General features: G+C 39.1%; 1 protein-coding gene across 7 annotated transcripts in view; it reads left to right on the top strand.

Moving 5' to 3' along the window:
* The window catches only part of ARNT2 (aryl hydrocarbon receptor nuclear translocator 2), a 134,742-nt gene that overhangs the window by 15,130 nt on the left and 102,086 nt on the right, over window positions 1-17,526 (top strand). Inside the window, exon 1 of one of the 7 annotated variants that reach the window (XM_048866564.2) lies at window positions 9,098-9,216. The exons of the other annotated variants lie outside the window; for them this stretch is intronic. The gene's annotated coding sequence lies outside the window, so the exon portion shown is untranslated. Of the gene's footprint in view, window positions 1-9,097; window positions 9,217-17,526 lie in introns of those variants that run through there. 7 annotated transcript variants of the gene reach the window in all.

Below are 17,526 nucleotides of genomic sequence, written 5' to 3'. Positions count from 1 at the left end.
ATTGGTTTTTTGCTGGAGCTTAGGGAGAAAAGATGTAGGTGTAAAACTAAAAGCTGCTACTCTGGAAGCAACAAGTATCCTTCATTCTGGGGACGTTAGTTGTTACATTTAACATATTCACATTCATCACTCTGTATGCTAGATATGTTAGTGATAAGGCAAAACACATATCCTTTAATTGTCTTAACAAAATATACACCTAGGCAAGGGAACACCACCAGTGATCCTTCGCTATTAAACTGCTAGAGCTCCCATGTCTTTTCTAGTTTTAATATGTGTTTTGCAACTCGCTCTCTGCCTACTCATTCCATCAGCTGCTCACTGCTTTTGAAAGCATTCCAACCTGTTATTGGGTTGTTACAATTAGATTTTAAAGTGAGGGTGAAATATTGAACACACACACACAACTTTACCAAGTGGTTCAATAATACTTAAAATACATGCACACTTAAAAAACCGAAAAAGGGCACACACGTCTTTCAAGAGTTTGTTCATCTTTATTGTGGAAAGCATGGGATGGCTTGCTAGAGGAAGGAAAACCACTCTGTTTGGTGTGGTTGTGTGATGTATAAACTGTAGAAGATTGCTCCTTGAAATAGGCTATTTAGTCTGTCTTTACAAATAAATAAAATGAACACTGAAAAGGGTCCCATGTCAAGCAGTCTTTCTTCTTGGTGTTGGCACTTAATTTTCTTCCCATGGCTCTTTCTTATAAAATATAGCTGAAAACTACATGTCCTTTGGTATGTAGTTATGGAGAATTCTGCTGTTAGCTAGAACTTGATAGCCAAATCTGACATTTGGTGTGATTTCATGTTTCCTTCATGTTTACATATGTAAAGGCTGTCTTGCTGCTCTTCCAGATATAAATGTGAAAAATTCAATTTTGTCAAGGCTTGTATATAAACATCTAGCTTGTTTGTAGAAAATTTTATTCAATAACATTCTTCACTTCCAAGTTCAAAGCATCTACAGACTGTCTGTGTACTTCTGGGAACAATCAGCTTCTAGTGAACGTGACATAATGTTTAATCTGAATATTTCTCTTTCCGTGTTCCCTTAATCTTCCATTATTTTAGATCTTCAGTTGTTTAAAAAGTCAGGGAAAGAATGTCTGCTTAATGGTTCCGATGGTAAATTGCTAGTGAAACCCTGTGATTGTAATTCTGGAAAATGCAGTAATAGTGGTCTCTAAGGGTAACAACCTCCTTCTGAAAACATAGGAAAGCTTACTTTTAATTGACTTTATTTTAATTTAGATCAGAGTAAATGTTCAGAAACAGTTCTTTGTGATGAAGTTAAGCAGGATTTGAGATTCTCAACATTTGTAGCAAATTCTTGGTAAAACGAATATTTCCCCGGAGATTCTCCTATAACAAGGCTGGCTGAGTTGTGTATTTACTTATAAAGCTCTCCGTCATGTCTTATTCTGAAGGTGTTCTCTTTGGGGCACCAGTTGGAATGAAAGATTTTTACAATCTAAAAATAAAAAAAAAACAAAAAACCACCCCACCCCTGCAATTACCTTCGGAACTTCCAAAAACGGATGGGTTTTTATTTGTTCCTCTTTACTCATAGACATAAAGGGTGTGATACTCAGACAGCAAGGGGGAGAGACTAGCATTCTTAACAGCATAATAAATGTCACTGGCGCAGCAAAGGGCAGAAAAATCATAATCTTCCTTTGGCCAAATCTTTTCAACTGCAGAAAACGTCGACCTTTTTGCGATAATTTTGAATGACTGACAAAGACTCTGAAAAGAGTCAATACGTGAGATGTTAGAGCACTTAATTTTGTAGAATGGAGTGTTTTGGAATCTCCAGTTAGATGTCTGACTGAAAGAATCCACTGCTAAATGCCAGCGACTGCAGTTTTGGGGCAATAATGAAATACTCTTTTTAGGTGACTTGTCCAAGCATCAGTCATATCTGAACCCATGATTTCCTGGTTCCCAGCCCTTTCCTGCAGCCTGTAGACTAGACTTTACCTAGGCTTGGTAGAATTCAATGTTTATATAAATTCAATGGATAGTGTTAATGTTTATTTTAAAGCATTTTTTTCAGTGCTGGATTCTTTTCTGCTTCTTGCTTCATTAATAGAAAAAAATGCCCTCTAAATGCTAATCAGAGGGTCTTTATTTACTGGTGGTGATGTAGGGGGCAAAAGGACACAACTTAATGTCTTGAACGCAGGCTGAGTTTGCAGAACTGGAGTTTAAAGCGCGGGGAAGGGCGTGGGAAATCTTTGTAGACTAAGGAACCTCAAACTAGAAATCAGGGGGAGAGACTCAATAAGGAACTCTCATATGGTCATTTTTACTGAGTGACTTTTCTGGCAACTGCACTTTAATTTTCTCTTCAGTTTGACTTATGATGATGAATAGGGATTTGAAAACACACAAAAGGTCAGTTCAGTATCATAACATTAAATAAATATCCCTTACTTGCTGACCAAGCAGGATTGCAGACACGAGTGCAGTCAGTAAAATATTGTTTAATGATACAGTAACTTTTGAATACGTTAGACACTGGTTAACTAAGCATGCCCAGTGATACCCTAAATATACTGATAATTAAGTATTTGATAAACCCAGCATGATATTCTGAATGAAACTTAAAAGTTGTACATCCCTACTGCAACACGATTTTTTTATTATGCAGATACAATGAATAAGTTTACAAAATCATTTGAAAGATGCAAGTAAGTTATTTGCAATGAATAATTTAAGTGGTAGAATTATTAAATTTTTTGCTTGATCAGTTGCAAATTGATTATGATTTCATCAAAACTATATGTTCAGTTGTTCGATGAAATTTTGAAAATGGTTTAGCTTTATGGATTACCAGTATTTCTCTGAGTATTTGACGTTCAGTATTCACTATGTGTATTCTGTTCTATTTGATGAAGTAAGTCACGTGATATCTTTTGGTTGTCAGAATGAATTAGTGATTGAGCCAAATTTAAAACTTGGTGTCTACTATACTTTCTGTGAATATTTGTGCCAGTAAAACTGGACTGCAAGGATGCTTATGCAAAGCAATTATAATTGGAGGCCAGGAACGATGAAAGGAAATTCATTTAAAAACATGAATAATTTTCAGCAGAAATCTGCTGGCAGTATTCTCCAGCTGAAAGTTAAAATTAGAAAAATTGTTCTGACTCCACGATCAGGATGTTTTGAAAACAAGTTTGTACTGTATGCAGTTGGCTTAACAGAAAGTATGGGCAGGGATTGTGAACCTACTGCATCTCCAATCATGGAATAAAACTTTCATATGACTTTGGTATCTTGATGGGTGGAGATAACAGCTTGGGGGAGCAATGCAAAGGTTTGGCTACCCAGGAAGGCTGAGTTACTGGTGTCTTGCTGCAGTTGGTTAAAATCAATCCCAGTCAACATTTTAAGTTGATTTAGTATCCATTAACTTTAATTCATTGTCTGTTTACTACTATTTATTATGCTTTATGAAGTTAATAGAAATCGAGGGCACTCAGCACCTCTCAGAATGGGATGCTTTGCCATCTTGCTGTGATTTAAACTTTGGAACAGTGCTGAATAATATTGATCTGGCTTATTTTTTTCTTAATATAGCACCATAAATATTCTAAAGGCAACTGTAAAATAATTCTTGGAAATTGACAGCTGAATCTTTTGTATGAACCATATGGCTCTGGATTCTAATGATTAAAAATTGACTTTTGGTAGAGATCTAAATCGACTTTGGTTGACCAAAGTAATTATTACTGACCAAGATGTAAAGTTAAAGGACAGAGATTGATGATGGTGACACTGAAGTTAATAGTGAAGTATTGATTTTTAATAAATAATTTAAAGATGGGTGGATTAAAAAAATAGTCTGTAATAGTGAATAATAAAGTGTTGAACAGTTATAATTGCTTATTTGTTACAAAGCCCAAACGTTTGCTAGGCATCCTCCCAAATGGATAAAAAGAGACAATTTCCCAGAAGAGTCTATAGGTCATCTCAAACATGATATAATAGGGTGGAGCGATGTAACAAAACAGTAAGGTGGGATTTGGGGAAGGAGAACAAGTAATTACAGCAGGTAAGACTGGAGATAGAGAGCCTAGATGAGAATTTTGCTATCTAGACAGAAAATGTCAGATCTTAGAAATGTTGTGGAGGAAAATGCGACAGGATTTGGGCACAGTCTGGATCTCAGCAAAGTACAATAAGATAATTTTTTTGCTAACACTACGACAGACTCTGAACTCTATTATACAAGTATAAATCCAGAGTAACTCCACTGAGGCTGTTTGTGTACTGGTGGGAACAGAGACAAGAATCTCACTCACATCATTTTCAAGTAATAAATAATGGTGGCCTCTGGACTCTGTGTGTGTGTGTGTAATTTTTTAAAATCTAATGCAATATTATTATGTCTAGTTTTAACACATTCTTGTGTTACAACTTCCACTTTACCTCCTGGTGTTTTGCTGTATGTCATCTACTAAGTGTTCCATTTTAGAAAGGAAAACACATTTCCTGTACATGAATTTCTGGTGGAATGCCAACCAAAATAAACTAAACAAACTAACTAAATGAAAACGTTAAATGATGAGTTAATGGACTAAGCACAATCTATCTTTGAGAAAGTTTGAAGAAGAGTCATTACACTTCCTTAGTTTTCCTCTTTGTGCTTATGTGCACAGTTTGGATGTATGTTACATTGCTTCAATTTGTATGTTAATAGATAAAGTCATTACATATAAAATTGAGATTCTATAGATATGGTGCTGCATGAATGATGGAACAATCCTATATTGCATTTGTTAGTTCTAATAGAGTGTGTAAAATTTACGAAAAAAAATTATTAGAGAAACTTTTTCTTGCTGTTCTTGCGCACAGCTTATACTTATGTTGTTATTTTAAGCACATTCAAAATATCATAGGGGGAGGGAGAATGATAATTTCTTTTAAATGGAAACGCTGCTTTGTGTGGGAAGCCTAATTTTGTGATGGAGAATCATTTGATTAATACTTATTAAACGGGGGAAAATTGATCAAATGATCTTGAATGTCTAAACAACAAAACAAGGACAAATTAAAATATGCATCCCTAGAGATTGCTGTTGTACCTATGTATGGCAATATACTGTGCTATGTGAGGTCCTAGGCCTGCGTATCTCAAATGCGGCCACCAGGGGCTTTTCTTGCAGCCACAGACTCCTGGGCAGTGATTGGGGGGACAAAGCAGTGGTCCCTCCCCAAGGGCCACCAGCAGGGGTTGGACCCTGCCCCCTCTGGAGACTCAAATGCTGGAGGAAGAGGCAGCTAATGAGTTCCCCACCTTCCTAGGGATGTAGAGTTGGGCTCCAGCCCTGGTGTAGCAGGCTCTGGCCCCGGGGCTCCAACCCCTAGCAGTGGGGCTCACCCCCCGTTGTCCCTGGCTCCCGCTGCCTCCGCCGGCTCATTATGCATTTCCCCCTGTCCCCCACTTCCCTTCTACCGACCTCCCCATCCAAGACTTAATTTGTCCCCGGGCTTGCCAGGACTGAGTAAGTCTGCTGCTGTGAAAAGTGATATTTGTATGTTTGTTAATATCACTTTTCTCAGCAGCAGACTTATTAGCTAGCAAGTCTTTTTTAAAAAAGCAACCAAAAAAAGGAAAAGACACAACAACAAAAAAGACAATAACCTGCAGAGCGCCTTATTTGTGTTTCTATTCTGTTTAGGTCCAGTAAAGAAGAGAGACAGCTGTATGTTATTTTTTTTTGCAGTCTCAATAACACAGATTCAATAAATTACAATGATTTGGACATGTGTATGTGCATATATATTTTTTCCTAAAGTAAATTAAGTATTTTAAGAAAAATTGTCAGCGTAACCCCCCAGCAAGAGTTGGTGGCCGCACTTTGAGGCCACCAAAAAATTTGTTGTGCGAACCCCTGGCCTAGGCCTAGATCCTCAGCTGGTGAAAATTGTCATAGCTCTATTAACTTCAGCTGAGTTATGACACTTTGCCCAAGTTGAGGGTCTGGCCCCTGTTTAGATATTCCATCAATTCCACGGACAGATTTTCAATGTCAACTTTGAAGCCTCCGCAGATTGGCCAGTGAACTTCACATGAAATCCTTACTTTTGAGAATGCAGATTGGGCCGTTAGCTATGTGACTACCCAATTTACCCATTTGTGAGTGTAACTGTGCCTAGATATTTGACACTCAGAGTATGTCTTCACTGCAGAGCTAACCTGGGCTCTTATTCGATTGTTGAACTTCATTATGCTCCGACCCAAGTACAAAAACCGTGATCCACATTTTGCACTGCTTTCTGAAGGACTGCTCCCATTCTCCAGAAAACAAAACAAAACTCAGAATTAAGACTGAGGGTATGCAGAGTTATCTCGGGCAATCAGCATCAGGCGGGTCTAAGCACTTGGGTTAGCCTAGTCCAGGTGTGAGTAGCTCTACTCGAGTTACTGTGTCCTCACTGATGCTGCTCTCCCCCATGTCTGGGACTTCTGGGGGCATACCCCATGGTTCTTACCACTGGCCAATTTGCAGAGAGGCTGCAAAATTGGCTTTGAAAATCTGTCCCTGGAATTTATGGAATCTTTTAAACAACAGGGGCCAGACCCTCCACTTGTGTCTAGTGTCACAGTTGAACTGAAGTTAATAGAGCACTAAGGATTCTTCTTTATCCTTTGCTCCTTTGAACAATTGAAGTCCAAGCAAATTCTCTTTTAACCATGAGGGTGGCTCGTTGGAAGGTGTCGGCAATGCCCATTGTACGTGTCTGCTGGAGCGTGATGCAAGAAGCGCCTCTTTTCCCAAGCTGGAAGCTGTTAGTATGCTAAGAAGAGAGGGATGAAAAAAATGGGAATGAGGAGAAAAGGATGGGAATAAGAGAAGCGATTAAGGTGAATCAGCGATGAACCATTCGCTGCGGAGGTGGGGAGGAGCCAGGGAGCAGGAGCCTATAGAAGCTGGTGCCTACATATTTGTGTGCACATTTTGTATGCAATGAGGTTGAATGTTCAGCCTTTAATCATCACAGATATGTTGGGGATGAACAGAGGGAGTTTAAAAACCAGAAGACGGCCCCCCAAAACCATGATTTAGTCTTTTGAAAGATCCTATGAGTTTTAGGACACGATCATATTTATTTTGGTGGGAGGTGGGTGAGGGGGGTCTGACTCATGATTTTTAAACTCCTGGCATTGGTAATACTGCTCAGCTTCTGTGGTTGGCAACTTCCCCAGTTTACTCAGGTGTTTCTCACTCATTAGCTGGGAAAAGAAACCACCCTCTCCTTTCATTTCGTCACCAGCACTGATGGCTGTTACCGTGGGCCGAATCAAACTGTCACTGCAAAATGTGTTTTTGGGCCAGGGGTGCACTAGAGCATATTTGGCAGTATAAATCAGGTTCCCAAGTGAAATAAGCTACATGGTTAGAGGCACTTTTATGCTGGTCTAACTGTGTCTGCAGTAGGGCTTTTGCTGGTATAGAAATGTTACAAAAAATCACACACTTAACCAGTGTTACTGTATTGATAAAAGTTTCTAGCATTGACCTGGCCTTGAATTATGTAGTTTTGAAAACTCTGGACTATTACTATAATTAAAACAAAAATTAGAAATAGTTCCCAGTTTAGAAAAGAGAACTATTTAGAGTTGTGAATGGCCTTTAGTACAGCATGCTACAAATTGCACAGGAAGCAGAAGTAGTACACTTAGAGAAACCTACAGTATGCACGTTTATTAGCACAGGTCACTGTTGCATAGACAAAGGATGCATTTTTAGGGCCAAATGTGGGAAAAAATGAGGCCTCAGGCTGCATACAAAAACGTATGTGCAACTGTGGAAATTGTGTGAGCTAATGTAAGTGTAGAATTGCACATAGACCCATTTTATTAAATTTGGCACCTAATTTCCCAGTTTACATTACAAACATCTTTTCTGAAAATGCACTAAAATATTTAATTTCCTTTGGGACAGTTACTTAATGTACACTTTAAGTGTTAGATAATTATTTTTTATGGTTTTTTGGCAGTCTGCTGTAATAGTTGTAGAATAATAAAATTTATAACTTCCTCTGTCCTTTTATGAAGCAATTAAAGCAGTTTCTTATCTAAAATTGCTGTTTCATAAGTGAAGTTTGTGTTTCTCATTGTAGAACTTGGCTCTGATACACTGTTTATTTGGTATCCTATAATATTCTAGATTAGTGAGCTTTTATTGGGCCAGGTTCTGCCCTCGGATACATATCCATAACACTTATTGAAGTCAGCTGGAATAGCACGTTCCTATCCAAGGTCAGAAATTGCCACGTAAATAGCTTCATGATCTGATAATATGGGTTTTGTTTTTAATTTTAAAAGTAGTATTTCATATCCATGCCTCAAAAATGGAGTATCCTTTCACTTGATAAATTACAATTGTAGGCCAAGATTTTCACAAGAGATTAGTTATTTTTGGGTACCACCATTTTTGGGTGCCCAATTTGAGACACCCTCTACCCACCCTCTGAAAATCAGGCCCTATTGATATGTCTCAAGTTGAATACACAAAAATTGATGTACCCCAAAAAATAGCCTAAAGCTTTTTGGGGGCAGGGACTCTTTGGGGTTTCCTGATGCTGCTGAACTACGCTAATGATACTCCAGCTCTCCTGCACTCTTATTAAGGTTCCAGGACCGCGCATACTGCCAAACATGCTGTAAAAACAGATCCATTAAGAATTACGTACGTACTTCATTGTTTTACATTTTTCATATGCAATTAACATTCACCTGTGAATCCTAAAGATGGTAAAGCTCTTACTTTAAACTTCCCTCAAATGTCCCTTTAATAATTGTATGTAATAGAATATGTCATATTATGCACAATAGAATAACAGGAGAAGCTCCATAAAGTACAGTGCATCTTGCTGGAATGAAAAATGTACAAAATAGTGTCCATATTATATACTTAATTAAAAAAAAAAGTATTAACTATTTTCCAGAATCTATGTGGTTAATTTAGAAAATGTTAGTAATTTTGCTGCAAATAAGTTGATCAGTATGCAAGATGGTTGTTGCTGGCTGAATCATGGTCCACAGTTAAGGTAAACAGATCTGTGATGACATTTTCTGAGCAGAATACCAATGCAGTTGCATTTCTTCCCAGAGGTTTCTGATGTTTCTCAGATGCGGATAAAATTTCTTTCAAGAAGGTTTTGGTCACAGGAAAGAAATTCTTCTGTAGAGGTGGGATTTATTATATTTATGACTTATTTGATATGATAATTGTGCTGAGTTAAGAGCATTTAAAGGTTATTGCTGCTTTTGCATATCCTATGTAATGATAAATTTTTCTGACCTGTTGTCTATTTAACCTACCTGTTAATGGTATGTATGTATAATAATATTAATAAGGTTGTAAAATAATTGTATTTTAAATTTGTACTGCTGTGTGGAATTTATCTGGGTTTTTTCTTTCTGTGTAATTAACATACCAAAGTGATGTGACTAAATTTATAATTAGATTTTACTGTAGGTGTTATGAAATATTCTTCATGGTGGCTATGCTTTCACCTGCAAAGTTCTGAATTCACAAATGTGATTTTATTTTGTTCCTCTTAAATGTGCCTGTACTAGGTGGTAAAATCCTTTGTGATCTGTTAGTGGTTGTATATCTTAATTCTTCATGATTTTGACAACTGTATTTGTCCATTACCTAAAGAAGTTTTTAGACTTTACCTTTCTGGAACATCTAAAACGTTTTTATCGGCTTCTGTTCAAGGGACAGGGCACGTGTGTTAACCTTAGACTAAGATTTACTCTGAGATGATTGCCATTTCAGTCAGTTTGTGGACTGGTAGTCAAATCTGTAACATTTATATAACTGGCATCTCTGAGGCATAGGTGCTGGAGCTGGGGGTGCTGCCATATCCCCTGGCTTGAAGTGTTTTCCATTATATCCAGGGTTTACAGTTTGGTTCACTGGCTCTCAGTACCCCCACTATAAAAATTGTTCCAGCACCTCTGCTCTCAGGTTTAGTCATGCACTGATATTTAGTTCTAATGTAACCTATCATATTACAATGACTTGTAAAGGATTAAAGAATACTGGAAAGAGCATCCTCAATGGCCCCTAATATTTACTAGCAAATATTGCGCTTGTCACAAGATTTGAAAGTTAAAGCGTTTCAGAGCCCGTTGAAGTCAGTGGAAGGATTGCTATTGATGTCAGTGGGCTTTGGATCGGGGCCAGCATTACCTATGCAGATCATGCATGTCTTGATCTGAAGCAAAGACTGTAATACGCTGACTGAAAGTAATGTTGGGTAGTGGCCATTCTAGATGGGAGAGAGCGTGTTCCTTTGGGAAAAGGAGTACTTGTGGCACCTTAGAGACTAACCAATTTATTTGAGCATGAGCTTTCGTGAGCTACAGCTCACTTCATCAGATGTTTACCGTGGAAACTGCAGCAGACTTTCTGATGAAGTGAGCTGTAGCTCACGAAAGCTCATGCTCAAATAAATTGGTTAGTCTCTAAGGTGCCACAAGTACTCCTTTTCTTTTTGCGAATACAGACTAACACGGCTGTTCCTCTGAAACCGTTCCTTTGGGAGTTTCACAAGAAGCAGAGGTTTCTGACGACAGTAGCAGAATCTCCCCCGCAGCTGGATGACACACGCTGTGAAGATGTGCAACTGGTCAGTTGTGCTCCTCTGAAATCTGTGTCTGTCTAAAAGCCGTAAGCATGTACTGTAGTAGAGCTGAGATAAAGCTTCAAAATTCAAATCCAGATCTGGAGTCTGAATACTCAGAAGCTTGGGAGGTGTTTTGAATTTGAAATTTTGGCTTAGGGGCCAATCTCTGGTAAGTAACATTCAACTAAAAATAAAATAAAATCAATATTTCCCCCCTACAGTTCAATACAGTGATCTTACTGCACTAAGATTGCTGAGGTTTAGCCCCTCAGTTGTTGTGTTGGAGGATATCACACTCAGCAGTACAAAGAATTGAAACAGGTTGTTGTAAAAATCACATACATATATTTACAAATCTATTTAGAATAAACCTTGAGACCAGATTTTACCTGATGTTGTGTTTCACTTTGTGGAGTAAATGTAACTTAAGTTACATAGACCTAAAACTTTATTATAAAGGCCAGAACAAATACAAACCATCTTTTATTTGGAGCTGGAATTTATCGATACTTTTTTTTGTAATGTACATTTGTAAAATGTCCTTCATTTCAAAAGATTCCAAAGCACTCTGGCATGACCTACATGCGACACCAACGAAATGCTGTCATATTCTGTAAGTGGGGAAGTGGCAGCAAAGAGGCCTACAGCCATGAATATAATTCTAGACACAGACTCACAAGGCAGATTCTGTCACCCTTACTCACATCGAATAGTACCGTTCTTCTTGAATTCACGGGACTACTCATGGACTGATGTACAAGTCAACATGAGAACAGGTAGCGGGATCAGGCCCGTGGATGATGGAGATAGAAGAGAAATCTAATCTGTCACTGGAGATTATTCCCTACCGAATGAGTGCTTTCTTGAATCCTACTTGTAAGGCATTTTGATGCTATTTGGCTGATTTTTGGATTACTTTTCTTTTTGTACCCTGTTAATGAAATAAATACCCTGTAAATTTTCTCCTTTTTTGTGATTAATTTTTATTAATTTTCATAAAGAAATAAACAGTACAAAAAAATAGAAACAGGTATAAATGACTCACAGCTTGTCTATGTTACCAATTACCATGCATTTCACAGGATATCCAATAAAATTGTGTAGTTAAACAACTTTACAACTTGACAAAGCTGCAGGACCAGACAGTACAAAATCAGACAATGTTACACAGACATGATGGGGTAACAATTTAAATAGAAAGATGGGGATAACAGGCAAAAAAGGAAAGAAGCGGACTGAAGGGGGTGGGAGTGGGAAGAAGGAGGGAAAAAGTGGAGCGGTCAGGTGGAATGAAAGTCTGAGATTATTTGAGCTGTCTCAGCATTCTTTATCCCAGAAACTGGGACCGGATTTCCATTGAAGTTATGTAATTGCTCTCTGTGTCAATAAGTTATTCTCTGGCTTTGCTGCTAACTCAGACGGGTCTGAATACCATTGGTCTTACTGGGCATAAGCTTGTTCCTCCATTTTTTGTAACCCTGTGATTTGCAATGCAAAAGCAAATGTCTTACCTTTAAAAAATAGTTTACAACTGAGAAACTTTCTTGTAAAAAAAGCTATTTAAAGTATTTGCACAGATATTTTCCACTCTACTGTGTCCACAATGTTAGGCAACATTTATGGTCAAACTTCATCTACAAATTTCACTTTGACCATTACTCCTTCACACTTTTAAGTAAGGGTTATGTATGCTTGATATGCCCTTATTTTTGTTTGCAAAAGAAAAGAGTCTTCCCAACCTAAGTAAGAGCCCAGCTCATTTCTTAATATCCGGTGCTGATTAAATACTTCTGTTTGAGTTAACAGTAGCAACAGTGTATGTGGTTGTGTATGAGCCTGAGAGCTGTATTTTTCTGGCACTTTATTGACAAGTACCACACATCAAGCACTTCCATTCTTCTTCGAGTGCTTGTTCATGTTGATTCCATTCTAGTGTGCTGGCAGTCTACATAGATTGACCAAAGCTGTTTTGTAAGTCCACACAGTTGTTTGTTGCAGTGACAGATAGGAGAAAGGTTGTCCAGTGTCTGCTTACTGTCAAAGCCAGCATCGTCTCGAACTTGCTGAGTCGTCATGTAATGCGACGCAAACGTAGACAGACAACCAGGTAGCGGCCCGACAGATCTCTGGGGTTGGCACCTATGCCAGGAAGGCTGCCAATGATGCCTATGCCCTAGTTGAGTGTGCCATCATGATCGCCGGCGGGGGCACCTTTGCCAGCTCATAGAGGTAGCGGATGCAGGCCATAATCCAGGACGAGATTCTCTGAGCAGACACTAGACAGCCTTTCATCCTGTCTGCCACTGCAATGAACAACTGTGTTGACTTACGGAATGGCTTCATTCTATCTAAGTAGAATGCCCACGTCCTAGAATGGAATGGACATGAACAGTTCCAAAAAAATGGGTAACCGTTTTTTTCACAACCAATGCTATAACTGCCCATGCACTTTCAGGCTTTGGTTTTATTACACCAAAATAACTCAGTTTACCCCCATGGAGCTGCTCCCTGTTTATACTAATGTAATTTAGATCACTGGCGGGTATCCCCTTCTGATTTTCTGGTGTCCTTTTTTTCTGCTGCACTCCCTCTTCCATACAGCAGAGGGCTCCTGGCAGCAGTACTTCTTGTGGCCTGATTGTCACATCATTTCTATTCTATGTCTGTAGGTTTCCCTTAGTACAGTACTATGTAGACCTCTCTGAGCCTGTTAGCTTCATCTCTGGTGTCCTTCAGTGCCAGCAGGTCCAGCCTCAGAGAAAGCAGGCTGTCCAGTCACATTTTCCTTGTGACTGTGACTTCCACAGACAAGTACCTCATTCTGTGAGGCTGCATGTTTCTGTCCTCTGCTTCTCTGATCCATCCAACTTCTAATCACCCTGCTCCCCACGGAGCTCTAGGATCTGCTTTCTAGCATGTGAAGGAGAAATTATATTGAGGCTCTGATCCTGCAGGGTGACTGTTGGCAAGTCAGGATGGAGATAACTGCTTTGAAAAGGCATTCAAATCTGAACCAGTTTCCTAGTCAGACTCCCTGGAATCTATAACGTATAGTCTGGCCACATTCTGGGTGGATTTTCCGCACAGTCAGAATCTGGAGTGCATATTTTTGGGGGAGAACCTGATCTCAGCAATGTAGCCTTCGCTCCGCAGGATATTGTGACTCAGTAGTAGTGCCCCCTTGTTAGATTAGTTAACCCTGTATAGTAATGATGCTGTCATTAGGTAGTGAAAGCTCCCCTCTGAGGTGTGTTTGATATCCCAGTCACGGCCCTTAGAAGTGCTACCGTCACTGCATTTGTTATACAGCTGGACAGCTAGACCTTACCGTCCCCCAGAATTCAAGATCTGCAGAACTCGCCATGGGTATTTAGGGAAGGAATTGAGTATTGGACAGCGAGCTGCTTTAAGCTATGATGCATCCTGCATTCTAGAGCCATGGTGAAGTCCGGGGTCAATGTCACAATGTTTTGTGTGTGTATAATGCTGTATTGCTATGCATGCAAGCATATCCTGTCCACAAGCTGTTCCCTACAGCAGGTTTATTTGAGTTGTTTTTATGAGGGGCCTGAAACTCCCCTCTAAGTTTTCAGTTTTGGTATATTGACTTTCTGGGGTTTGATGGGCTTTTGCTTTCCATGCTCATAGTTTCTTGAGGACATGCATGAAAAATTACATGAAATCTGTTGACTCTGGAAGTAGCTCTTTGGTGTGTCTTGTTGGAGATTTAATCTTCCTAGTGAGCAAGGCTCTGTTCTTACTGTTTTTCCTGGATGGATGTGAGTTTCAGGTGCTTCAGGAATTCCTCTTTCAACTGGTTTTGGACTTCTATATGAACGAGTCCATGATTGTGCCTAACTTCTAACCAAATCTCTCCTTTTTTTTTTTTCTTTCCCTTGGAAAGGATTCAATATTTGGATGAAAAGGTAGCCACTAGGGTTAATCTCCATTGTACATAGCTCTTTAGAAGGACAAATAGATGTTCATTTCAAAGACCTGAAATACAGGTCTCTACCTGTCATGCCTTAAAGTCATTTGGTTAAAATCATGTATTATTAACGGATGATCAAGATGCCCGCAAAAGGCCATGCTGCTTGATGAATTTCTACCACCTGAGCTGAGTGGGACAAGTTCACCATGCTGGAGACTTCAAGGCCATGTAGATTGTCCTTGCCTTACATTTCTGAATGTATTCCTGTGTGGTGATAGGCAGAAGAGACAAATTTCAGAGTAACAGCCGTGTTAGTCTGTATTTGCAAAAAGAAAAGGAGTACTTGTGGCACCTTAGAGACTAACCAATTTATTTGAGCATAAGCTTTCGTGAGCTACATCTGATGAAGTGAGCTGTAGCTCACGAAAGCTCATGCTCAAATAAATTGGTTAGTCTCTAAGGTGCCACAAGAACTCCTTTTCTTTTCATGAGGGGCAATTACTGCTGATTTTTTTCACATGTGTAATCCACTATAGTCAGTGGGACTCCTTGAATAAGCAAGGTGAGCTGTTTGGAATGCTGTCAAGGGTGGAATGTACTGTTGGAGCAGTGGCAAGTGCATTTCATAGAATATCAGGGTTGGAAGGGACCTTAGGAGGTCATCTAGTCCAACCCCCTACTCAAAGCAGGACCAATCCCCAATTTTTGCCCTGATCCCTAAATGGCCCCCTCAAGGATTGAGCTCTTAACCCTGGGTTTAGCAGGCCAATGCTCAAACCACTGAGCTATCCCTCCCACCCCCTTTCTTGTTAGTAGAAAGACCATTCATTAGATGATACTTATTCTATAAATTTTAGACTCTTTTGGGGTCTAATGTGCTGAGTCCATTCTGACCCTCTTACCTTCAACACGTCATTTGAAGGTACTGTATGTGCTTTATTTTGTATCGAAGGAAAATAGTGCTGTACAAACGCCTCATCACAAATGAGTGTTCATGTTTCTTTTCTGGTATTAAAAAATAATAAAGGACACTTTTGGATTTATTTGAAATTCTGTTAAAATATCCCTTTTTGCTCTAGGGCTGCATGCTGGTTAAAAGAGCAGTCCTCTTAGTGGTGTGTATTTCAGTGTTTCTCTTAGTGAGAAACACACTGTAAAAGCATACTTATTAGTGTTTTAAAAGCTGCTTTAACAAACGAATCAGCAGAGCAACTGAAGATGACTTTCAGCTATATGTTTCAAATGTGAGGTGATTGTCAGTATATTTCAAAGATAACTTATTTTCAGAAATAGCAGTTTAGCTTTTATGTTTCCGTTCTTGTGTAACTCTACTATGTCTGTCTTATGACACTGTAGACACATCTTTTTTGTTTGTTTGTTTTAATCGTTGAATGCATTTTTGAAGCATATTGTTTTACGTTCTCTGCTCTGTTGCTTCTTGGCTGAAAAGAAGTTCAGCTAATAAAATAAATGTGCTAGAAGAAATTCCTAGCAGCAGTGAATGGAAACAATGGGACTCAAAATGTACATTTATTGAATAATGGATTTGAATAAAATATGTCAGGAATGAAGTGCTCTCCAAACATGAAAGAAAATGCTGTTGAAAGAGAGTGGGTTTCTGCTTCCCTGTCACAGTTGGGTTTTTGTGCTAGTCTGTTGAGAAAAATAACGGGATTTCTCGAATAATTTGTTTTCTGTTAAGAAACTTTCATAGGCCCAGATTCTTCTCTGTTTTAGGGTTGACTTATGGCATGTCCCTGAAGCTGGTGTAGGCTGCTCAGTCTAATGGGATCCATTTGTGGAGTGGAGGCAGCATAGCAGCTCTGACACCTTCCTTATGCTCACCTCCTTAGAAGCCCCTGGTTTCACCTCTAGAGTTACTGGTTTGGTTCTCACTCTGTTACGGAACATCGTGGCTATGGCACTGAGTAATGAAAAATGGGAACAACCCTCAATCCCTGTTCCCCTAATCAATAAACTTCCACTGAAGACCTTAAAAATGTTGCTGCCAGGGATGGACCAGGTGACCAAAGATGCCTTTGCCAACCCTGATATGTGTGGTTCTAAATGATATTTAAAAAAAACAAACCCCACAACATTTTAAAATACCGGAATTAATATTTAGGGTTGAAGTTTGGAGGAGAATGCATTGGCGGGGGCGGGGCGGGGTAATGAGATGCTGTATGTGTATGTGAAGGAGAACACTTTTTTTTCATCATCCAGTCTCTTTTTTTTTTTCTCTTCATGTGTGCTCACTCTCAGCAGATTCCTCTCCATCCTTCCACAAGCTCCAGCCTACCAGCTGTTTTGGGGGAGGGGAATAGTAATAATATACATCCCGTTTGCACAATCCTTGTACAGTTTAACAAAACATTTTTGGGTTTTTGTTTTGTGACCACTAGACATTGTGATCTTTGGTTGGTAGTATCTCAGCCACATGCTACAGCAAATGGTCTGTGAAATCTCTATGCTTTAGAGGGAGAGAGACTTTTCATTTCTTAAATCCTATATAATGATTCCACAAAGTCCATACATATACTTAATCTATGGGATAGAAAGAAGGGAAAGAACTACATTGTTCTGTTTTTCTAGAGTGTATTTCATTCTGAAGTATAATAAAATGTTTCCCATCCAGTTGCTGTCTTTGGATAATAAAAATGCCTTTTAGTTCTGTGATCTCAACAACTAAGGTGAGTGTTGATATCCCCATTTTACAGATTGGAAAAGCATGGCATAGAGATCGGATTAGCCTGACGTCACACACCGAGGCACTGACAGAGATGTGAATAAGAGCCTAGAGTGTAAACTCTTCCTAGCACCTTGCATATTGGGATATGAATTCTGATTAGGGTCTCTAAATGCTACCAGAATGTAAATAACATCTCCTGAGGCCCAATCTCCTGCTCTAGCCACTAGACCTCATTGCTACCC

This window comes from Caretta caretta, chromosome 10 (assembly GCF_965140235.1).
Source record: "Caretta caretta isolate rCarCar2 chromosome 10, rCarCar1.hap1, whole genome shotgun sequence".
NCBI classification, from domain to species: Eukaryota; Metazoa; Chordata; order Testudines; family Cheloniidae; genus Caretta; species Caretta caretta.
This window is presented reverse-complemented; position numbering and strand designations above follow the sequence as displayed.